Consider the following 24,986-nt stretch of genomic DNA (forward strand, 5'->3'; position numbering starts at 1 on the left):
TTTGCCCCCCCCTCTGGGCGGCCCTGGGGAGCTCCGCAGGCCGCAGGGAAGAGCTCCGCGGCCTGCCGGCCGCATGTTTGAGACCCCTGCTCTAGGGCATCTGGCATTGGCCACTGTCGGAAGACAGGATACTGGGCTAGATGGACCTTAAGTCTGACCCAGTATGGGCGTTCTTAAATTCTTAACAGCGGTGACTGGCAGGGCAGCAGTTGGGAGTAAATCTAGCTCCACGCTGGGGTGAAGACGGTTCCTCTGGGGCAGCCTCCCCTCCTCCCCCCACTGGCCAATAGGGAACTAAACTCAGCCCTAGCCATGTTCTAGCTCCTAACCTGGCCCCCTTAAACTTTTCTGCTGCCCCGTTAGGCTCAGGTACAGTCAGTCTTGCCTTCCTCACCCAGAACCGCTCTGCAGTGGCTTTTCTTCACAGGGGAACAGTTTGAACCAGGACTAACCTGCAGGGGAGTGTCAAGGTTCTAGGTCCCTTGGTTTTACTGTCACACACCCCATCCCCAGGGTGGGGTGAGTAGGTGTGACTCAGTTTGTCCACCAGAAGGTGTTGCTGTTACACCTCAGGCCCACAGCATGTATGCAGGGCCCTGGGTTGCAGAGGAGGGGCGGTGGGCTGGGAGGTTGGGGTGTGAACGGATGGGGCTGCCCCACACACCCTGGTTTCGTTCTACTCTTGTGGTGCCATTGTTTTGGTTCAAACACTAACTCAACTTACCTAGGCCCCCAGGGCAGGCTGCAGGGCAGTCATGCAGAGGGCCCAGGCCCACCCACAGCTCAATCCAGGCTCTCCAACCTGCCCAGAATCAACATTGGGCCTGTTTCAGCTGGAACAGTGAGCCCAGCTGCCTGGCCTGTTAATTCTAACTCACTAGCACCCAAAGACAGGTTCCTGCCCTCCAGAGCCTCCCTCCAGTTTGTTCTTTTCCATGTTAACTGCCTCACCTCACACCAGCACCCAGACTGTCTTTGCAAAGATAGATTCTATAAAAGCATGTTTCCTGTCAGCCTTTAGATTCCCTCACCAGTCACATGCTTTCCCTTAAGAAAGAATACAGGCTCTGTGTGTGTGTGAGAGAGAGAGAAAGAATTGCTTGAGGCCCCTAAACATATTCCCTCTCCCCCCCCACTGGCCTGCTTCTGTAGATGGAAAACATGTCCTGTGCACCTTACACACACCCCAGCTCCTGTCCCGCTTTCTAGGTCTCTCCCTTCTGTAGGCATTGCTCATAAGTTGCATCCTGAGACCCTATTGTGTGTAGTTTCCTCTGTTCCAGACAACAAGCCAGCAGTGGAAGCCACCTAAGTGTGGGCTGCAGACAATTTGCTGGGCAGTACCATACCAAAGTGCTCAAGGTTGGTGCCACACTGTCTGCACACACATACTGAAAGCCCCAGAAGGCAGAGAGTTCTATTCATTTACAATACTGAGTGATTGGATACGTGTTTCTGTGCAGTCATCTGTCCACTTATTAAAGTCAGGGGCATAGAAACCTTGCTACATATTTATAAAGCAACAGGACTGACCAATGCCCCTTTCCTCTCTAGGCTAACCCATCACCAGCCATTGCAGATCAGTTGTGATCCATCATAGAAATCACAGAACTGTAGGACTAGAAGGGACCTTGATAGGTCTTTTAGTCTAGTCCCCTGCACTGAGGCATGACTATTATGTAGACCATCCCTGATAGGTGTTTGTCGAGCCTGTTCTTAAAAACCTCCAGTGACAGAGATTCCACAACCTCCCCAGGTAATTTGTTCCACGGCTTAACTACCCCTTACTGGTAGGAAGTTTTTCCTAAAGTCTCACCTAAATATCCCTTTCTGCAAATTAAAGATGCTGCAAAAACCCTCTAAAGTCTTGTATTCTGCATTGTTCCGCTAGGCCCTCTTTCCTGCATGGGGGCTCAGTGCAGTTCCTCTTGGAGTCTTTCACCATTGCTCTGTAGATCTCCCATATGGGGAGCTAGACAGCACTGTGTAAAGGGAAAACCTCTGTCCTTCCAGAGCCAGCCCCAGCTGCCCCAAAAGCTGGATCTTTGCCCTCCACACTGCTCCCTGTTCTGGGCCAGGGAGTGAGGTGACCAAGAGGGAATCCAAATCCAAGTTTAACAGTGATAAATACTTAAAGGTATTTGAAGATTTAATCCCAGCTCTTACGGAAATTAGCTTTTAAACAGGCTCCCTGTTAGGGAGGGAAGGAGTGAATGAGTGACAGCGGCTTGGGTAAAAGAGCTATGTCCAGGTTGAATTTTTTGATTAATAGATTATAAGGCCAGAAGGGACCACTGTGATGATCTGTGACCTTTCCCCCCACATCAAATGCAAGGGAGCAATCAACTGCTGATGGATCTTCAAGGTGTCTGCCCCAGAAGCCCAGAGTACATTATATCCTTACAGGAGTTCTGGTGTGGTCTCCAGCTGTGTGCTGCAATTCTGTCAGTACTCCCAAGCTAAGTAGATGAAGAGGGGTCAGTCAGTACATGGATGGGAGAGTCCTAAAGAAAACCCTGTGGGTAAGGATGGTCTCGACTCAGCTGGCATTCAGTACCAACTCAGAAGGAAGAAAGGTGGAACATAAAACTAAGGTCCAAGTCAATAAAGATGCTGTGGCATTACAGTAAATATCCCAGTGACCTAGTCCATTCAGCCTACCTAGAATTCCTTGGCAGCTGTAGTTGAGAGATTTCTACACTTCTGGTCCTAAAATGTAGTGTGCTGTAAAATAGCTGCTGTGTTCCAGCCTAAAGGTGGCTGCAGCAAACCCTATACATCCCTTATCTACTTTACAGACATATGGTGAGGCTTTATTTTATTTAAAAAAAATAAAATACTTTGAGATCCTTGGAAGGGGTCTGAGAAGGGCAGAGGGTTAGTATTTTCATAGAAAGTGTATTATTCACCCCTCTACCTTCTCTAAAATCCCTCCCATTCTGCTGTCTTGGAAGCCGGTGATATTGCAACTGTGGACCAAGGGAAGGCTGCCTTAGGCCAGGGGCTTTCTTCTGAGGAGGGGAGACATTCTCTGGCATACACCCTTCCCTGAAATGTGCCCTAACATATCCCAGCCTCCTGCAGGTGGAAGGGACAGAGAGCATTCAGAAGGAGAGCTAGACTGCTGCTTTGAAAATGGGCAAGAGCTTCTGGATTTAAAATGAGAGGAGGAAACTCTGTGTCCTTTTCTGTCCCTCTCCGCTGTAGGCCTCCCGAGGCTATGCTCTCCTCTGTCTTTTTGCCCTCTTTCTTCTCCCTCAGGGATTTCTCCTAACTGCACCAGGAACAGGAAGTGTGGTGCTAGGGCTTCCTAGTTCTGATGGCTCTTCCACCCTATCTCTGCCTGAAGGGTTATAATTCACTTAAGCCAGCTGGCCTCTCAAGGTGCTAATTAGACAACATATAGCTACTGCCCTCCCCAATGGGCAGAGGGGGGCTGTAGGGCAGAGTTGAGGAGGCCAGCCCTGCAGCACCACCTTCTATCCAGAGCCCACACACAGCCCTATTACCCCTCACTTTGAAGTCCTTGTTCATCATCTCTGTAATTACAGTATATTCACATCTCATGGAGTCTAATCTCACAAATAACCTTGCCTTGTGTTGCCGCAACTTGTTTGGTATCCCAAACTGGGACTGTACAGTATCCAAACCCCCCTGGACAAACAGACTGCCCAGCAGCCAGCTCCTGGATTGTCAGATCTCTTCTCTGGAGCTTGACCCCAACCTGCACAGAGGGAAGCTGCAGTCCCTGTGCTATAGGAGGCCCCCTTGGCTCAGTATAAAGAGGGCATTGGCAAGGGATCTGAATCACTTTTGCATTGTTTCTCCAGTCTCTATTGCAGGTGTACGCAACCTATGGCACAGGTGCTGAAGGTGGCACACAAGATGATTTTCAGTGGCACTCACATTGCCCGGGTCCTGGCCACCAGCCCGGGGGGCTCTGCATTTGAATTTAATTTTTAATGAAGCTTCTTAAACATTTTAAAAACCATATTTACTTTACATACGACAATAGTTTAGTTATAGATTATAGATTTATAGAAAGATTTAATAACAGATTTAATGTTGCTAAAAATGTTAAAATGTATCACTGGCACGTGAAACCTTAAATTAGAGTGAATAAATGAAGACTCGGCACAGCACTTCTGAAAGGTTGCCGACCCCTGCTCTATTGTTTATAACCCCCGGAGAGCCTGGCCCTAGCTTTTTCCACAGTTCTCTCTTTTCCTCTAGCAGGCAGGCTGGTTTATGAGCACCCTCCCTCAGGGTTTTCTGTGGCACTCACCATCAGGGCATGTAAACACTGATGGGCCAAACCATCTGCTATTCCAGCCCTGGGACTCCACACACATTAACACACCTCAGGCCTGACCAGCAGCACCCCTGCCCCGCCAGCTGCTATTCCTGTCCTCACCTTCCCACACGGCTCTACCAGTGCATCTCAGTCCTGACCTACAGCCCCCCACCAGCTATTCCAGTCCTGGGACCCAACACAACAAACAGCCCCTATTCTCGGATTCCTTGATTTTGATCAGGGCTCCACTCACCCAGTGCCAATGACAGGAGCGCTCTTCAGGCTGCATGGCAAGCAGAGTGGTGTGCAAATCACTGCCTCTCCCAGACAGCTAAAGGGAGGGGAGAAATAGAGAGACTTACAGCTCAGCCCCTCCTCACAGCCAGACTCCTGGAGTAGGGGAGGGGTGGACAGGCTGCTAGCTTAGGCCACATTCCAGGCCCATCTGTCAGAAGGATCTGCAGTGCCACCTCCCCTCCCTCCCAGTCAGTTCAACCTCCAGGCAAGGGTGTGAAATACAGCAGCCTGCTCTGAGTTGGACCTCCTGCCATGCTGCCCATCTGCAACACAGTGTGTGTGTGTGGGGGGGGGGGTATTTCTGGCCCCTAGCAGAGGGACTCAGGCCAGCTAACATGGAGCTTGATTTCAAAAAGAGAGGTGCCCATGAGAAGCCCCTGCCCTTACCCACCCTGTTAGCTGGGCTCTGTCTGAGAAATAGGAGAGCCCTTATGTTCCAGCCAGGACCTGAGAATGCAGAATCCCCCAGGGGAAGGAAAACAATATTTCAGACTCAATCAAGTGCCGTTTTCAATCATAATACAAGCTGGCGACCCCATTAATAGAGTGTGATGGTCCCTTATTGCTTCTGTGCAAAAAAATGACAATAATACCTTGATCTTTACAAAAATTCCTCACAGACCCTGGAAGGCAGGTAGTTCTCCTCCTCTTATAGAGAGGGGACAGACACAGGGTTGGGGAGCTGGGTTTGTAACCCAGGAGATGCCTGACTCCCAGGCCAGTACAAAAACCTTGAGTTCACATTATCTCATCTCACAAGGACTGACTTCCTTCCTATACCTGCTAGTCCCTGAGTGGGAGAGCGAGCAGCCATCCTCCTCTACTCCCATATAAGCTCCTGACCTCAATGAGTCAAGTTTAGATGCTATTATTAGGAGCCTCTGTTGAAAAATTCCACACTGGACAGTTACAGACAGTAAAAAAAAAATTACTAGTATAGAATTCTGTATCCAACACCCCCAGGCAACCAGGGTTTGAAGGAAAGCAGGGTGATAGGGCATATTCTGTGCCAGGTTTTGAGTGGCACTGGGTAGCAGAGTGAAAAGGGACTCGATTGGAGGGGCATTCAATGCCAGTCTGCGGGGTCTGAACTCGCCCCTGTAATACAATGCAGGCAGGTCCTGAGATGGAGAAAGCTGCCCCCCTCAGGCACAGGGTTTGTAATGCTGCTCCCTGGAGATGTTGCCCTGTCTCTTGGGCTTCTGGCAGATCAACTTTGTGCTGCCTCTACACTGACTAGCCCAACTGGCTACCCCTAAAGGGACTCCATGGCCCCCTGACTTTGCACTGGGCTTTTCCCCCAAGCTGTCTTAGATCCTTCTCAGGAGGGAACTGTTTTTGTACAGTGGAGCTCTCAGTGTCCAAAAGCTCAAAGCTGTGCAGAAGGGACAGTGCATGCTGTGTCTTTCCCGCTCCAGCCCAAGGGCTTACTGTTCAGCACTTGAGGCTGCTGAGCAGCCCTCAGATTCTGCTCATTAGTGGAGGGCTTGGCTGCAAACAGGCAGCTATAAATAGGAGCAGAACTGCAGGCAGCCAGGCATGGCTGCTGCTGCTGCAGAGTATCAAGCTGATTGCAGGGTGGTGGCATGAACAGTCCCCTGGGGGGAGCCGACTCATTTCCACAGACTAGTGATTAAAGCAACTACAGCAGGACCCTCTTTCCCTTCCTACCACCCCCAAATCACTCCCCAGTCAGGATGTAAGCAAATCCCAGTGCACTTTATAAACTAAGCCACATCACCCACCCAAAATACAGCCACTTGCAGAGCGGAGCACAGCACATTACTGGGGAGAGGGGAAATCATTGGCTAGGCAGGTCAGAGAAATCCCAACTCTTAAGAAAAGTGCTCTTGGGCCCTCTGAGCCCACACAGAGCAGAAAGGAACCTTTACAGCTCCATGTGGTGCTCCTGGCCCCAGCTCTGGGGAGGAATCAGACTGACTCATTGCTAATGCAAGTACTGCTATTGCTATAAAATAGGTTTTAAGTTCAGGTATAACATAGACTATAGACACATACCGATCCATAGCCTCACAGAGTGGGTCTCACCCAGAGCAGTGACCCTTTGGCTTTCTTTATATCTAGGCTCAAGGTAGACAGAGCTGGACACAGTAGGCCTGTGACTCTCAAAGTTCAGGGAGGCTATGACAAGCAAGAGGAAGGGGTCTTGAATGATCCTCAAGGCTCAGTGCCCTCTCTGCTAAGCCCCAAGGAAAAGCAGTGGCTGGGCTCCATTGACAATAGTCCATGACTATAAAGACTTCACAATACATCAGAGACCCATACAGCTCTTGGCTCCTACCAAATCTATTTGTAAGAAATGAGGAGAGGAAAACAAACCTACCCAGAGTTCAGGATCCTCACCAGCTGGAAGACAGGGATGCAGCAACCAGCCTCCAGTTGTAAAAGGGCTCCTTTAGGGTTGCAGCTGTCTGTCACTGCCAAATTTAAAGGGCCAGCCACAGAAAGGAATGCGGGAGTGGAGGGGAAGGGGAAATTGTATAAGAAGGCAGCCCTGGCCTGGGGAAGGGTAGTAAGGACTGGGAAGGCACCAAGGAAGTTGGGCTTGCAGAAGGATTGTGTACATCACTGTCTCTCAGAGCTGGAAAAGCCCTGGCCTTAGTGTGGGAAAGTTCCCAGAACTGTATTCTCTAAGGTATCTCCTCCTTGAAATAATTTAAGCAACAGGGTTTCCACCATTTCCCTTAACCATGGAGTCCAGCAGGTCTCAGCGGTAGGAACTTTCCCTGATAGCTCTGACATTTCCCTTTGACCAGTTTGATCCCATTCTCCTAATTTCCCAACCCAGCAATTCCTTTCCCCCTAGGAGTTCGCATGCCCCAGCTATAGTTGCCATTTAAAAGCTGACTGGCCTCGTTTTCATCTTTGCCTTCTTGAACGAATACTTCTGATTGGTCCTCTTATTGGTCAGAATATACTATGTGCCCCAGTTGATGCCGCTGTTCACCCCACTGTACCGTCCCCCGTGGTACTTCTCATTGAGGTTGGCTGCTAGACAGGAGTTGAACGACCAGCTGGCCCGATAGTATGTGCTGCAGTTGCCTAGGGGGGTAGTTGTCACTGTTGCTGTCTCAGGTGATGAAACACTTGTAGTTGTGGCTGCGACTGTAGCTCAGGGTGTTGCCAGCCTTGTCTTGGCATTCCCAGGCCATCAGCTGTACTTGTTGGCCTCGCTGGCCCCCCTGAACGTGTGGTAGGTGGCGTGGCACTGGATGCCGTACCACTCCTCCAGCTCCATGCACAGGGCATGCTGAGCCAGCCGGGTCAGGCTGCACAGTTGCTTGTTACCCAGCCAGGGCTCACCCTGCAGGCTACCAAATCCCAGCCTGTACTCTTGCCAGGTGCGGTTAAAGTCCAGGGAGCCATCCTGCCGGCACTGGAACACAGTCCAGCCATCTCCATGGGTCACCATGTCACAGTACGCCCGCAGTGGGAGGGGATGGCAGGTTATGCAGCAGCAGCAGGAGCCCAACACCTTCCTATCATAGGCAGACAGGGAGGCACTTCCTCTGGGATCTCTACCCCTCCACAGAGGCCCCAGGACACAGTGAGATCCCCTTCAGGCTAAGCTCTGGCAGGAGGCAGCTCACTTCCGTGAGTGCTGCTCCTAAGCTGGGTTCACTCTTTCCACAGAGCAGGCTGTATCCCCAAACTCCCTCCCTCAGGAACAGACCTCGCTGCTGCCTCAGTGCTGCTCCCTGTCTGGGAAGCTCGGCGCTTTGGAGGGCAAAGCTGCCAGGTGTCCCGGCACAGGCCTCATTTAATGAAATACGATTCAACACAAAGTGTGAGATGCCACAAAGATAGAGCAGAGGGTGCAGGATCCAGCTCAGGGCAAAGGACCAAATGCTCCCACAAGAAGAGGCGGGGAGGGCTGTGAGTATGGAGCATCCCTGTGCATAGGATCCATCCTGTGCCCTGTGAGCCTGGTGCTTTTGGGCACCTGGCACAGCCTGGGTGCGTGGCACTATTGCAATAATCCAGTGAGACCCAACCCAGCCCAGCAGCTGGCGCTCTTACCTCAAAAGGATGCTGGAGTGGGATGGGTTGGATGGTGTAGATCCCACTGTCCCAGATCCTTTGCTTGTGGATCTCAGCACAATCCCAAGGGAACATCTACTCTGACTTCTTGGAGGATTCCAGTAGGAGCAGCTGACATAGAGACCAATAATTCACAAAGCCTGGCAGTGAAAAGGCTAAACTGCTAAAGTGTCTGATGCATTACATTTTTGGCAGAGCCCTTCTGTGTTTTTACAGGGATCCTGTGAGGAGCCGGGGGTGAGGGAGGTCTGGAAACATGGCTTTATCATGTCTCTGTTCAGTCATGGTGCCAGGGAGCAGAAGGGGACAGAGCCCCCAGGGCCAGCATGGAGGCACAGCTGGAGCCACTCTGCAGGCGCTGAGGGCAGACACACATGACTGGATGATGTGGGAGTAACTCCACAAGAGGAACCTTATGGAGATTTCCTCCCTACAGCCCCTCCCCCTTAGTGAGTTCTGCAGCAAACGGTGATGAGGTCCACAGGGCTCTGCAAATATTAACTAATTTACCCTCACACACCCTGAGACACACAGAAATATTATCACCCCACTTTATAAACGGTAAACTGGCACGGAGAGGGGAAGTGACTTGCCTAAGGTTGCAAAGGGAGGCAGTGTCAAAGCTGAGAGTGGAACCCACAAGTTCCTGGTTTCAGTTCTGTGCTCAAATCACCAGACCTGGCCGCTGCTCTCCTCAATTCAGACTGAAGCCATAGGGGGTAGTTTCTGGGTTTAAATGCTCCCAGATCTGACATGTGCTGTGAGGGGGGTCACCTACTCCACTCAACACAAGGCAGAGAGACAAAGTGGCCGGCCCTATATTTACCCAGAGGTGTTGGTGGCTCCTCAGCCTTGCGTTCTCTTCCTAAATCTGCAAAAGCAGCAGCAATTGGACTCATTGACATTACTGTAAAACCCCACTGTTGACACCCCTTGGTTCTTTCTCCCCTCCCCTCTCTTCTGGCTTGTGAAAGCTCCTAAATTCTCTCCTGGCCACTTTAGTGACTGAGCTATTCCAGTCCTGGGAGCAAGCACAGCGCTGCTGATGCACCTCACTCCTGGACTGCAGCTCTCTTCGCTGTTCCGATCCTGGGACCTCCCACAGCTCTGCCAATGCACCTTGATTCCAGTCCACTGTATCCCCAGCTCTTCCAGCGCATGGCCTGCTCCTCCAGAGACACTAAGAGTTGGGCCACATGGGTTTTGTATTGTGGACAAATGGGGACTAGGACAAGCCTCTCCAAACTCAGTTTAATTTATGGCCTGAACTAGTATTTGCACTGGTGTCACTACACCCATTGATTCACCTCCCACCCTGACAGGACTGGGTGCATGGAATATCCAGGGAGGGAGATTGGCTTCTTTGCCCAGACTAAAGTCTCCATGAACTGCTGGGCCCATCGGTTTAGCAATGGGGAGCTGAACTATCTCCTGGGGGATAAAAGGAAAAGTTTACATAGCAACATCTCTGGCTGTATCTCTCCACCTTGCCCAGGAAAAAAAGGTTTCAGTAATGCTAATTAATATGATACACTTTATCCCAAAGGACCGTACACACACAGGAATGCAGCCACCTCTGAAGTGTAATGAGGCGGCTGATTAACAGCACACAGGAACACGGCACAGTGGTTTAGGGCACGAAGCAAAGGATGTCATAGCTAACTGGTATTATGGGGGGTAGTTTAGGTAGGCAGTGTAGTTCCCAGAGTCCCTGTGGGGCTTACTTTGCACATCATCTCCTTACCTTGGACTCCCACCTGCCTCATCCCTTTCAGTACCAACTGTGGCTGTTCCTTTGTCTCCAGCGTCTTGCAGTGTCTGCTTGCTGAAACCAAGTGCCACTGAGCGAGGGCTGAGGAGGGAGAGATCCCTCAACATCAGCAAATGGGGACCCAAGCTCTGGCTGAGCTGCACTGGGGAGGGAATGTGTCCAAGTGCAGCTCAGTGTCTGGCTGGGCTTTGACCAACCACCGGCAAAGTTGGTTTGCGACACTGTTTTTCCCCATTAAAGCAAATGGTGTGCTAGTGTAGGAGCCTGGGTTGGCAGTTGCTGGGGGCTACTGCAGAATTACACAGGGGAAGCAGCAGCAGCTGTACTCTTTCCAGCCGGGTACCCTGAGGTGGATGGGCCTCTGCAATCTGGAACTAGAGTTCACTCTCTGACCATGATCAATGCCCCCATTGGCCTCCCCTGGGGCTGCCAATGAATGCCAATTGGGATGGTGGTTTAGGGGGTAAGGACTCCTACCCATTACTGGACTGCGACACCCCCGCACCAGCTCACTTCACATGAAGCATTAAGGGCCAGATTTTCAAGAACTCTGCTCCCATTTAGGCACCTAATGAAGTGACCAGATCTTCAGAAGTGCTCAGCATCAATCTGCTCCCATTATTTGCAAGGGGGAAGATGAAGTGAGAGGTGGTGGGTGGGGGAAACCTCCATTGTGCTCAATGGGGATGGGGTGATGAGCACTTCTAAAAATCTGGCTACACGTGTGTTGTGAGCTCCTTCAAGCAGAACACAGAGGCCTAAGTTGTCATAAGCCCAGCCTTGCTGTACGTCTTAGTTCTCCCTAGAAGCTGAGGATTCGCGGTTAACGTCAACGGTTAAACACTACACCAGCGAGTTGCCTCATGTCATTATCGCTCTGGGCCTGAACTGGAACCTATCCATGCCTATGACCTAGAGCTGAAAAACTCCATATTTTATCCCCAGATCTCCATACCACCCAGCTCCCACTGATCTCTGATAGCCTCCAACTGCCTCCAAACTTACAGCCTTATCCTGCTTTTGTAAAAAACCTGCTGTCCAAGGATGAGGCTTGTCATTTAAACCAGCCGTTAGTGGAAATCATCTGAGCACTTGGCATGGTATAAGTACCTAGTGGCATGGTATAAGTACCATACCCCCCCGATGTAACCAAACTATACCCAAGGGCTGGCCACACTTAACTAGCTTAACATGGGCAATGGCAGCTACTCATCTTTAGTGAAAAGGTGCAGCCTGCAGAGATGACACACGTCCCAGCATGCTGTATTCCAGCTGGCGCGGAAGGAAATGGACAGCATTCGTTGTATGAAGAACCTCACATCTTTTAGTGGTTTATATTTTTGATTTGTGCATTTTAAGCATATGTCGCAGGAAAAGCTATCCCCTGGCACCAAACCGGTCTGATGATTTAGCGTCATCATTTACATGAGGGATGAAGAGGTGTCTGTGTAATATACATAGAGAATGGCTGCAAATCTGTGTCTAGAGAGAGAGACACACACATCTGCCTCCACAAAGAATCTGAGAAATGACTCATGGTGGAAAAGCCCTAGTAGGTCCCAGGGGCCAATGCAGAATCCTCTGTGGTACATTTTTCAGGCCCACAAGCAGTCTAGTTTTAAATATCTCCAGGGAAGGAGCTTCCACCACTTCCCTTGAAAGACCATTCCACAACCTAGTAGATTTTGTCAGGAGGTCATTTCCCCCATATTCAACCTAAATTTTCCTTTGCTGAGTTGCATCCCATTTCCTGCCAGGTATAACTTTGTGGCCCATCCTAAACAATTCCTCTTCGTCCTTGGGTTTAACTCCTTCAAATACCAGCTGTCAGTTACGTTCCAATCCCTGCCCTGGTTGTCACTTAGCCAAACCAGTCATATTCAGCTCATTTCATCTTTCCTCACAAGTGACCCTGTCCAGCCCCAGAATCCTTCCTGGAACCCCTTCAAACCCCTCTCTGACACATTTGAGCTTCTTGAAAATGTATTTGTGACCAGCACTGGCAGTAGGTGCCACGCATTTCCAGATACCTGGCTGACAAGAGACTATGGTACTTCTAAAGGCTTCTAGCTACTTCTAAATGCTTTCTTCTGGGTTTACCAGCATTTGCTCAGAACAATTCCTGAAGTAAAAGTCTAGTTCCTCCTGGGCAGCTAGCTCATTGCTCATAGTACCATCTCGCCTTTATCCTCTCCCCCTCTCTCTGTCCCTCTCTCTGTCTCTTCTTTGCTCTGGGTTAATAAAAAGCGAGGCAGTCTGCTGAGAAGGGCAGTGCGTGGAGGACAGAGCTGAGGAAATGCAGAACAGTGGGGAGATTGTGCTAGGGGCTTAGAGAGAGAGAGAGAGAGAGAACTGTTCCTTTTACATAATCAGAAAACCTGGTCGCTATAAATGTCAGTAGTGAACCTCTCAGACATTTGTCTCTGACCACCTGGAATTCTTCCAGGGACATGAATTGATGGGATGTCAGGACATCAAAGGCGAAAGGAGTGCTTAATGTCATGCAAAAAAATAAAATAGATAGATAGATAGATAGATAGATAGATAGATAGATAGATAGATAGATAGATAGATAGATAGGGAAGGGGGAGTGAAGGGAAAAATAAAGATGGAGAAAGAAAGACAGGCCAAAAGTGATCACAGATAATAGGAGAGGGTCAATAGGGCTGCCTGGCCCAGTTCCTCCTGCTCAGACTGCCTGTGGATGCTGAAGAAGGAGTCTGAAGTCCCAATAGCTTCTTCTTCAGCCATTCTGCCTTGTATTGAGCATTGATTTGAGGTGTAGCGCCGGGTTAGTGCCTGTATGTGTGAAGGAGACCGGTGGCCAGAGGTGGGAGATTTTCACAATGAGACCAGACCACTGGGCCCTGACATAAGACAGTAGATAAAACTCTATGTTGCTTTTGAGTGACCCTCTCTGTCCAACACTCAGGATGGCATTCATAGTCTCTAGAAGAAGCTGTGTCCAAACATGGAGGGAGGATCTCTGTGGGTGGATTATTTCTGTATATTTGCTGCAAAACTCTTTGTTGCATTAAAAACCCTCAATGCGGCTCTTGCTACAATTCAACTGTCTGAAATCCAGCCACCCTCCTATAGTTGGGCTTCATGCACGTAGGGCCAAAATGTTATAGGCTGCTGACACGTTTGGGTTTGATGTCAATATTTCTGCCTCCTCAAGCCATAGCCACATTCTTTCTTCCCTTTTGTGGCCCCTACAAATCCCGTTTGTGAGGGCACCCTGGGCAGCTGAGCAATGTGCTGGGATACCACAAGGACCGCTCATCACCAACCAAACTATTTGTGAGTGGAGGGCTGGGAAGGAGGCCTCATGCCCTGTTCAGCTGCAGTGAGAAGTCATTGGAGATGCTTTGGGGAGAGATGGACCGAAGAAGGAATCAATTATCCAGCCCTTCCATTTTCCTGATCCTCGGTGGGTTTGGAGAAATGGGACTTGGATTTGAATCACCCTGATTGGGTTTTGCAAAATCCAAACCAAACCAATGAGGTTTTGTAGAATCAGACCCAAAAGTGCCTGTATCTTTGCTCTCCCAGCACTGGCTGAATGGAACAGAAGCTTAGTCATACCACTGGTTGTTATTTGCACAAGAGAAGCTAGCTAATGGGGAAGTGGAGAGCCCGAATGCACTCACCTTGGATAGACATCTTCAGGACAGAGTCGCCGCAGGACAGCTTGCAGCCAGACAGAATGCCCAGTAGCAGGAGCATCCAGGAATCGAGTCTCTCCTCCAGGCGGCTCAGGTTGAGCCTGCTCTCTTCCTGCAGCCTCTGCAGCCTTGAGGCCATGGACACCACGCTGGCTTCCACCAAGTTAAGCCGGTCCATCAGGTTCCTAGCCCTGGACGAGCTTGGTTTGCTTCAGGACCTGTATGAACTCCATCTGCTGCTCCCCTGGGACATCCTGTACTTCTTCCGGGGCTGGCTGCTCATCAAGCACAAGGTAGTAGAGCCTACAGCTCCCCAGTCCATCACTCTTGGGAAGGAGGAGGTATGGCCACCAGAGATTGCAAGCGTGAGGGGTCTTCTTTCCTTTGGCTGCACTGGGGCTGTCTGAGCTCAGTCTGCCTGGCTCTAGCAACAGTAGCAGGAGGAAGCCCAGCTGTATGCATTTGCTGGAGGGGAAAGAGATTTCCATCCTGCTGCTTCTGCCTCCAGAAACACACAACCTGCAAGACGGGGGTGGGAGCTGCAACAGGGCTCCCTCTGTCTCTGCTTCTCTGCACACAAGCTGTTGTAGGCTGGGAATTCCACTTACAGGCTGGTTCAAAGAAATTGCATGAAGAGGCTGAGAGGAGTTGGGAGCCGTCCACCAGGGGAATTGCAGAGTGGCAGAAGGAAACGGGGAGGGATAGGAAAGGCTTAGATAAAAGAGCACTTGAGACCCTCCAGCAGATTAGCATCTCACAGGCAATTAGAGCCAAGCCCCAGTGGGAGGCCATGATTAGTGTTTCTCTAGTGCAGACTTTGCCACCACAAGGGCTTGACTTGAAAGGGCTGTAATTTGCCTCAAAGGTAAAGAAAAAAGGAAAGCACCCAAATGCAAGAGCCCCTGCCTGAGTGTGAGCAGCAGTGATCTCTCAGTGAACTCTGGCCCCAGGCTCAGCACACCAGGAGCAAGGCTTCCATCCCACCAGCGTGCAGCCACCACTCCCACTCCATCCCACGTGGAGCACAGCCGCCATTCCCGTCAGCGGCTGCTTCTGTCCTGTGCAGTGAACGGGCTGCTGCTTCTGTGCCAGCAGCTGCTTCTGCCTAGTGCGTAGCAGGGATCCCCCCATGCCAGCCGCTGCTCCCACACCTTGCAAAGCGCAGCTGCCATTCCCATGCCTACCACTGTGATGACTGTGGCTTCTGCGCACATACCCAAACTTGCCCTTTATCCTACATGCCCAAAGCAACCTCCTTCCCCCCACTGAACTCAGCTGCTGGCCCCAAGCTGAATGTGGTCACCTCCATGCCTAGGTCCTGCCACAGTGCTGGGGAATGGACTAGGTGACCTTTTGAGGTCCCTTCCTACCCTACATTGCTATGATTTTATGTCCCCATCATCCTTGGGCCAAGAGCATCTCCAGCAATGGCTGGTGTCCGACAGGCTCAGGGCTGGGAGGCTGACATTAGGAGCCATCCTCATCCAGCTCTGAAACCAGTCTGAGATCAAAAGACTGCAAACTCTTTGGGGGCAGGAACTCTCTTTCCGTTACGTATCTGAGCAGCACCCAACCCAACGTGGCCCTGGAGATATCACTCAGTCAAAGAAATAGCAGCTCAAACACGGTCACCAGAACCGGGGGTGGGGGAGCCCCCACCGCACTGCTGTGCATACTGGTCACGTCATGGGGGGTGTGGGTGGCCCCAGCTGTGCTGCCAAGTGCACTGGGCAGACAAAGGGATGAACAAGTCAGAGGCTTGGCCTCCCACCAAGATGACAAAGCTCTAGTTTTGCTGAACATGTCTTGGGGCAGCTTTTGTGTTTGCTCAGGCTCCCCTCATCCCCGCAAGAGATGGGCCCAAGCACCAGTTCATTCATTGGAGAGACTCCGCTGAGTGGCTCTCTCACATTTTGTTTTAACAGTGACTTACTGTAAGAGCTGCGACAGCCTTTATTCTGGAAGCGGCCTCTTATCAGCAAGTGAGGGAAAGTGAGGCCTGTTCTGAGTCAGAGCAGCCGGCACGCTGCTGCCAGGCCACCCCCAGCAGCTCTTCATGGCCTCCTCCTCCTCACTAAGCCTGAGCCAGGAGGAGCATAAACCTGGGAAGCTTTTCTCTCTGGGCAGATCCCTCACTCCACATGCACCTCACCAGAGAGCAGGCGAATTTGTCATGTTAACACTTCTGGATATAGTCTGGGAGGTTCAAACACTTCTCTGGTGCCTTTCATCTGAGACTCCACTGGGAACTGGGGGTCTGGAGGCTCAGGTTCTGTTCCTAACTTTGGGAGGAAGCGCAGGTTAGCAGCTAGAGCAGGAGACTGCGTTTGATTCCCAGCTCAGTCACTGGGTGACTTGGGCAAGTTCCTTCTTCTCTCTGTGCCTGTATCCCCATCTGTGAAGTGGTGATTATGACACTTTCCTCACTCCTGGGGGAGGATACAGTCTGAGACAGTCTTGAATTGCATGATCACCTACTATCTTTCCCACAGGACCGCTGCCTCATTCAGTCCACAGGATGGACCGTGATCTGGGGATGAGTGAAGGAGGCTGTTGTCTGTAGGACCCCTTCCTTATTTCTTGCAAAAGTTGGAAGGTGCGCAGTGAATGAGGTAGGGTATAGCAGGAAGAGATGGAAGTGTCTTGTGGCTAAGGCAGTTAAATGTCATCCTGGAGAACTGGAGTCTATCCTTTCCTCTGCCACAGAGTTCCTGTGTGATACCTCGGGACAGATCTCGGGACAGACTAGGGCCCTGCATAGCCATCATGAGCATCTTACATGAGAGGGAGGGAGAAGGTTATGCTGGTAGCAGGGCTGGCCAGATCTGGAATGCTGCCGATGATCTCGGGACAGACAGTCAAACTTTTCATAGGTGGCCACTAATTTTGGTGTGCCTCATTTTCAGAGTGCCTGACTTGATAGCCTGTGTTCAGATCTGCAGAAGTGCTGAGCTGAACTTTGAACATATAAAGGGCTATCTAATGCTAAGTTCTCTGACAAATCCAGTCACAAATTAGGCACCCAAATTCTGCAACTTTAATAATGTTCTTCTAATGCCCCTTTTTTTCCCTTGGTAATATCTATATAGGTACGAGGATCACTTCCCTTATCCCTATAATGCAGCCACCTCTGGTACAGAATATTTAGGAGCAGGTGTTAGAAAGACTGTCTGTCCCGAGATCATCGGCAGCATTCCAGATCTGGCCAGCCCTGCTACCAGCATAACCTTCTCCCTCCCTCTCATGTAAGATGCTCATGATGGCTATGCAGGGCCCTAGTGGCTTTGTGGTTTGAGACTCGCCAGCTCCTCCCACTGAGTTCCCTTTCCAGTCGTGAATTGTAAAGAACAGTTCTATGGCACCATCTAGTGGCCAGAAAATGACTGATTTGTAAATGCATTGGGTGGTGGATAATTCTTTGGGTTCCCTCCCCAGGACTAAGGGGATTCTTGTATGTAATGTGGATACAGAGAGAGAAATTTCAGTAGCATTAATTAGTGCCGTTCTTAACACAAAGCAAGTAAATGCAGCCATAGCAGCGACATGGAGAGCAGCTCCATTTTCCAACTTCACAGAGCCGATGGCTTTTAGAAGCGAAGCTGGTACCTGGCATGACATTGCTAGCTGTTAGCAGATAGGGGACCAATATTCCCCGTCACTCCCTTTACAGACCTGGTGAGACAGTCAAACTTTTGTCACATAATATTTCACACTTGTAGAGCCATTCTTAGGAAATGTTCCACGGGATGTTTAATGACCACAAATGGTTAGGGCCTTAGTATAACAACTCTGAAATATGGCAAACCCCTCCCCCACAGTGCCCTGCTAGTGACTCAGACCTCCACCTCCTGAAACATCAGGATCACTTACTGCAGCACCTGCAGAAGGGGTTCCCTCCAGACCTGCCCAGCTCAGCTTGTCAGATCTGACAGGGTCTCAGTACAAGGCGGAATGGCTGGGAAGGGAAAGAGTGGGGGAGGTTTCAGTATTTTAGAAAGTCCTGCCAGTGCCACCTCATCCTGTCACTCACTCTGACCTTTCTCCAACCAATTGGATGTAAGAGACACATCTGCTGAAGGAGATGCCCTTGTCCAGGGGCACAAGACAGAGTGCAGGCACCAGACCCCTGGGGCAGGCTGCAGGCTGGGTATGCTCATCCCTCATGTAAATGCTGCATGCAGCGCACTGCGGTACATGCAGATGATCCAGAGGTAACCCAGAGACCTTCCCCAGTTCAGCCAGGTGATTCCAATGAAGGCTTGAGGCGTTGTTGAGTTACTTTTGCCCCATTGCATTTACAGCACATTTAGGTCTCTTCCTCACCAAGTCAGTTCCTCTTCTCTTTCAAAGGTAACCATGAACTCCCCTGAGAGAGCCCCAGCCCGACTAACAAGGAGTTAAATAGCAAATACAAACTAGCTCCCAGTCTGCAGAACGCCCCAACACAGAGCAAAAGCCCTGTCCCTAAACTCAACCTCTAGGCAGGGGCCCTCGGCTCTGACAGATTCTCCTGCCATTCAGACTTAGTGCTGTTTGTATTTTGGACACTGTTTGATGGGTGCTGGAGTCTGTGGGGGGGCGGTGGCCTAGCTCTCTCTGCTCCCCACCCCACTCTCTTCCTCACTGATCCCGAGATAGGAGGAGCTTTTCTACCCATACTGGTATTCTGCAGCTTCCATGACCTAAGGGCCAGCCTTGTGATGTGTCGGGCCCTAGCTGCTGAAGTTGTGGGGGAGAGGAAGAATTGGGCCATGGATTGCCTCCCAGTCCAATTCCACCCAGAGGAGAAACAGCCAGCCAGCGGGCTGTGAGCTTGCGGAGAACCCCAAGAAATCATTTGTGTTCCTTGGGCTTCAGGCTAACACAGCATGCACTGGCACAGTGTGAAGACCTCTACTTGTTAGCAGATCCCTCTGGCTGCTCAGTGGATAGAGGACTAGGCAGTTGCAGGGCTCTAGCCCCATCCACAGGAGTAGGCACAGAGAGCCCACTGATGTGAATGGGATTCAGCATATGGGCAAGACAATAGACACTTCTAGGTCTGGGCCAGGTGCGAGGAATGGGAATGAACCCTAACGGGTTTGCAACCTCAGGTTGTTCAGTCTAACTCGTTGGCTGAGGTGGGATGGTGGTTCTGAGACTGCACCATTCCAGAGCAACCAGACATTCCTAGCAAGGCAATCCTGTTCCACCACCCTAACTTGCCCCTCCAGTTTCAAATGGATACTGGGTTCTTCCTTGCTTTTTCCCACACTGCTCGTTCCACCCCAGAAAGGTTGCATTGGGGTGGTGGTCACATGACCCACGTATTTTAGACTATGTCTACGTGTGGAGGTGGGAGGTAATTCCCAACTCTCATAGACACACCCAATGAGAGCTAGCACACTAAAAACAGTAGTGTAACTGCAGTAGCAGCAGTGGTGGCACAGGCTAGGTACCCCAGCTACATACCCATGGGGTCCAGGTGGGTTTGTACTCAGGGTAGCTAGCCCAGGCCTCCTCTCCTCACTGCCTGTGCTAGCGTGAGTATGTCTATGCAAACTGGGAATCACATCCCGAGCTCATAGTGTGGCCATAGCCTGTGTTTGTAAGATGCTTCCCAAGGGAAAGTGCTACAGAAACATGCAATATTACTGGCTAACATTGCCTTCCCAATAACACTAGTGCTCTTTGCAGCAAGTGGTCATTCACATAGAATGAACATTGAATTCCTGCCTGGGCCCTACTCGTCTATACTCTGTTACGATGGATCCTGGCATGCCCCAGGGACTGGATCAGGGGTACTTTCTCACCTGAGGTCAGGGGGATGTGGTGTGTACCTCCTGGTAAACCCTGGAGTCACTCTGTGATGCATACCATGCCTACTGTGCTAAAGGGTGGGTTCACACCTCCTTTTTCTCCCAAATGCTTGAAACGCATCTGAGATGGGAGTCAGACAGCGCAGTACAGCCTGTTTTACCACTAGGGGGCAACACAATTGATCTGACTCCAAGAAGCTAATGACTACAACAGGTTGGGAACATCTTACCCCTTTCAGGCCAGGGCAACCGTTGGCCAAGCTCCTCCAGACATTCAACCCCCCCACTGTCCACCCACTTTCAGCCGCTTGGGGGACCCATTGCTTCTTCTCTGCACACACAGGAGGAAAACAAGAGTGACTAATAGGCATTGACAGGGGCATCATTTTTTTCCCATCCAATTTGTCTTCAAGGCTGACACCAGAGAAAACCCCAAATTGCAGCTTGTGCCCTGCACAGTTTTACCACAGTATCCTGAAAAAGCATCTGGTGAGCTGATAGCGGAGGGGGGCTCCAGGCTGGAGCCCCTGCCGGAAGCCTAGGACTGGCAGCGGTTGGGGACCCAATGCTTCTGCTAGGACGTCAGACAGGAAACTTCCTGGAGGCTCTGAGAGTTCCCTGGGCTCCAGCCACTGTCATTGTAGAGAGAGGCAGGCACACAATCCCCCTGCCTGGGGCATCAGTAGCCCATATGGCTCTGGGGCTTTCAGCCAGTGACATTCTTCACGGCATGGATGCCATTTTGTATTAGGGCCCCAGCAGCGGAAAACATTGCGGTCACTCAAAGGCACTTGCGACGCTTTGAAAATTAACTGTCCCTTCCCCTGAGTGTACAGGAATTGGCCTATACAAAGAGGCCTTTGAGTTTGGGTGAACTGTCAGCCATGCATTGTGCTGTTCCAGGCCTTGCCTAGAATCGCAGGCCAGGCCAGCTGCTGAGCTATTAGAGCCCATAGGGAATGGACAGCTTCAGAGGACCTTTGAGAAAACAGATCTCATTAGAAAATGACATTTCCCTAAGAGACCATCTGGCCCCACTTGTCCCCAGCTCATTGACCAATACAGCAAAGCTCTAGTTAATGGGAGGTAGCTGCACCTTGCGTGCAGCGGTGCCCTGCAGGTGTCTGTATTGCCCTGGCGTCAGAGCACTGAATGAGGGCACTGAACGCCCATGCAGCAGAGCTCTGTCAAATGGTGCTGCATTGCTCCCATTGCATCCCATTGCAGCCCCTGAGGGGCCGTGGCTGCGTCATCCATGCAGCAGTGGGAGGATGAAAAAACAACAGACAAAAGAATAACCCATGAATAGCATTTGCTCTCCTGTAACACATTTCAACTGCAGCGAACCCCAGGGCTGTCCAAAGCAATGACGAGGGTGGCAGAAGAGCAGTGACCAAGGTGGCCATTACAGGAGTCATTCTGCACTCTGTATTAGCTCCCACCCAGCCTGGGCCATCACAGCCACTTCACTCAGAGACGGGTTGCTGGCCACGACATCTGGTCTATTCCCTGCCTGCTCCCTATTCCCTGGGGTGGCTGGCTGAAGACATCCCTCGTTAATGTCTCACCTAGAGGGCATCACCTTTAACCATGCAGCACCCCACAGTGGTGCCCTGTAGCGTTAATGTTGGGCAGGAGCCAGGTCCTCGTGTGGGACCTGAATCTGTATAATGACCCCTGTCTTCCTGATCCACCTCCACTCCTCCTGGATTAGAGAATGTCATTTCATGGGGAAAGTCTTGAACTCAGTCCCCCTGCAACAGTGACCTGATGGACACATGGGGACAGAGCTGTCACCACCTCAGACACAGCACAGGGCTGAGGGGAACATTTCCCTAGGAGTGGAAGAATTTAGCAGTTGGGGTGGCGGAGGTAATCGACTGGGATCAGGAGAAAATTCAGTGGCAGGTTGTTGGGTTCAGGATCAGCCTGTGGCTGTGTTTCCATACAGAGAATGGAGCAGTGGAGTCACCGTACTGGAAGAGGTGAGTGATCATATTGTATCTCTGAGAAGGGCTGATGCCAGATGCTTCAGAGAAAGATATGACCCTTCTCCCCCATCCTCTCACACACATCAAGCCTCTAAATGTACATTCCCTATTCCACAAGGGGAAAATGACACCCCTTCCATTCACCTCCCAAGCCAGCAATCAGCTGCTGATGCCCTGCAGCATGAGGGGCCGGGAGGACTCCGGTCTGGTTCACTGTCTAGGGAGTGACTGAGATCCCTGTAATAATGAATTGGTTTAGCCCACGGAATGACGGGAATCAGTGAGAGTTCAGGAGGGTAAACTTCTTTGCAGAAGGCAGAGCCAGCCCCTCTTGGGGAGTCATACCCTCTAGCTGGAGAGCTGTTGCCCTGAGCAAGGAAGCTCTCTTCTTTCTCTTACCAGGGCAGTGGGAAATTAGGATAATTACACCTTCCTCACCTTTAACCACGCCCCTAGAGTGGATTTTTTGCAGGACTACATTTCCCAGCATGCACCTGCCCAACTGGGGTTCTAACCCTGCAGGGCAGTTGAGAATGATGGTGTTTGCTAAACAGAACTTGGTACACTGCAGAGTCTAAGGCTGGGGAGTTCATGTGTGACCCCTTATTCCATTTGTTGAACACCAAAATCCTCTTTTCCAAATTCCACTGTGTCCGATTTGATCGATCCTCTGTCCCTCAACTGCTGGCCTCTGCACCCTAAGTGAGATCAACACTCAGCTGAGTGAAGCTCATGGCTTGACTAGTGGAGAGACTCCCATGCCCCTTATCTGGTAGAGCTGCTGTCTCTGGAGCAGGGAATGGAGATCCTCGCTCTGGCGTACTGTGTTCAGTGCAGCATCAGACCAGAGAGGGACTGAGAAATTGGAAGGTTGGAGGACATGATTTATGAGAAAAGATGGAAAGCGCTAACTCTATGTAGCTTGAGGTAGAGGGTCTGATAACAGTGCAAGCATAACAGGAGAATGCAGACCAAGGAAGGAGGGGAATTAGTTAGAAGGGTGGCAGTGGATGAAGCTAAGGAAGGGGAAATTGAGGCTGAGCACCAGGGTCGCATCCTGACAAAGCCTATCATCCTGTGGAAGAGGCTCCACAATGGGGGAAACTCCATTGCTTGAGACATTTAGAACTAGACTGGAAAATCTAGGTTCATTTTAAAAGGAGCTGAAGGGACACAGATGAGCAGACCCAAAGGACTAATCACTGACCGGATGGATGCTTACACAGGTAAATTGCAGCATAGAACACAGAAATTTCACTGCATCCCCTCCTCATGGCCCATATCATCACCACCTCTCCTCCACCACAGAGAGAAGCCCAGTGGAAAGTGCTACACATGTGTTAGCACTAACAAAATGTGCACACACTGTGAACAGAGTAGATCCCCTCTGATATGTACACAGTGGCTTACAAAAACCTTCAGCGTGCAGTGTAATAAAAACCCACCTTACTGCATTTCAGGACGTACCTGCCTTGTCCCCAACAGACTAAATGCATCACCATAGAAAGAAAGACCTATTCTCAGGCTGTGGCTAGTTTAGAGAAGGCAAAGTCAAAGGAATATGCCTTGAATTTGAGCAGGGGGTGGGGCTAGTGCTGATCCTAAGTTCCTGGGGGACTTCATTACACAGTCTTGGACTGGCCCCCAAGAAAGCTCTGTCTCCTGTACAGATGAACTTCGCTCTTATTGTGGAAAGTTCCATTGTGCCAGAGGAGAGACGTTATGGACCATGATCTTCAATGTAGAGCTTCAGTCCAACTTTTAGATACCTTGAAGATAAGGCTTCATGGATATGGAACAAATTTCAGCTCAGATCAGGGGATGGGAAACTATTAGTAACATGCATCTGAAGAAGTTTTACAGATCCAGACTAACACGGCTACCCCTCTGATATTAGTAACAAACCATTTAGCCAATGAATTTAGCTCTGCTTTCTGTTTGCAAATTATTTGCAAATGGACTTTGATTTTTTTATTCCTATTTGCTCAACAAATAGACAAACAGATGCACCATGTAAGAATAAAGGGATTTCAACCTATGGGTTCAGCACATTGCTTTTTGACTGTCTTTGATTATTCACTATGAGCTGTGACCAGTCCTGTTTCTGATCCCTGATTGGACGACTCTAACTTTACAAACAGGTGGCAAGCAGTTCCTTCACAAGTAAGGAATACCCTGGTTTGCATGTGAATCCAGGTGTTCATGGAAAGAACAGCCATTCCCCAGCATTTGTTTGAACAAACACAGATTGGGATGGATCTGCGACTAGCAAACAAAGAGGGGAATGAAGGCAGCTGAACTGAAAAGTGATTCAGAATTCCTGAAACTATTTACCCACCATTTCCCCCAGAGTTCGCCCAGCTCTCCTCACAGCTCCTGAGAAGAAAACAAGCGAATGCCTAAAGAGTCTGAACTACAACACTCAGCCCCCCAGAGCCTGGTTTGTATATAGAAACCACACTCCTTACATTTGTGTATCTCCTCAGGCTTAAATGCCCAACACTGATTCTCACCATTCTCCTATATAGAATGATTAGAATATTTTTTACACAAGATTATTTGACCAGCTATAAGGACTGAGTGGAAAGCAAGCAAATATTTTTTGACCATTTTCACAGATGAGTTTCATTAAAAAAAAAAGTCAAAAATTTTCCAAACAGCTCTAATTATATATGTAGAACAATTAATATATCATTGTACTTTTCATCAGTAGATCTCACAGTGCTTTACAAAAGAGGCATCATTATCTCCATTATACAGATGGGGAAACTGAGGCACAGAGTGGTGACATGACTTGACCATAGTTACCCAGCAGGTCAGTGGCAAAACTAGAACTAGAACCCAGTCACCTCAGTCTCAGTCCAGAGTGTTATCTACTTGGACACACTGTCACTCCAAAACACATGCCAGGCCCTCATGGGTTTCTATAGATACTGACACACAACTTCCCTGCATCAAAACACCTACTTGTGTGACTCTTAACAATTCTGCCCTTAGAATATGCTAGACTCCCTGTGCATACATACTTGCATATAAACCTAACTGCAGATTCAGTATTTAGTGCTTTGAAACCGAGTAATTAGGTCTCTGAAACCTAGGCTGGAC

General features: G+C 50.2%; 1 long non-coding RNA gene across 1 annotated transcript; it reads right to left on the reverse strand.

Moving 5' to 3' along the window:
* Window positions 1–17,955: 17,955 nt before the first annotated feature.
* Window positions 17,956–24,253, reverse strand: LOC120409337. Its single transcript, XR_005601260.1, has 3 exons — window positions 24,220–24,253; window positions 20,121–20,221; window positions 17,956–18,047 (listed from the first exon to the last, which is right to left on the reverse strand). It is a non-coding gene; the product is annotated as an uncharacterized LOC120409337 (long non-coding RNA).
* Between the last annotated feature and the right edge of the window lie 733 nt (window positions 24,254–24,986).

Source organism: Mauremys reevesii, linkage group 7 (assembly GCF_016161935.1).
Source record: "Mauremys reevesii isolate NIE-2019 linkage group 7, ASM1616193v1, whole genome shotgun sequence".
NCBI classification, from domain to species: Eukaryota; Metazoa; Chordata; order Testudines; family Geoemydidae; genus Mauremys; species Mauremys reevesii.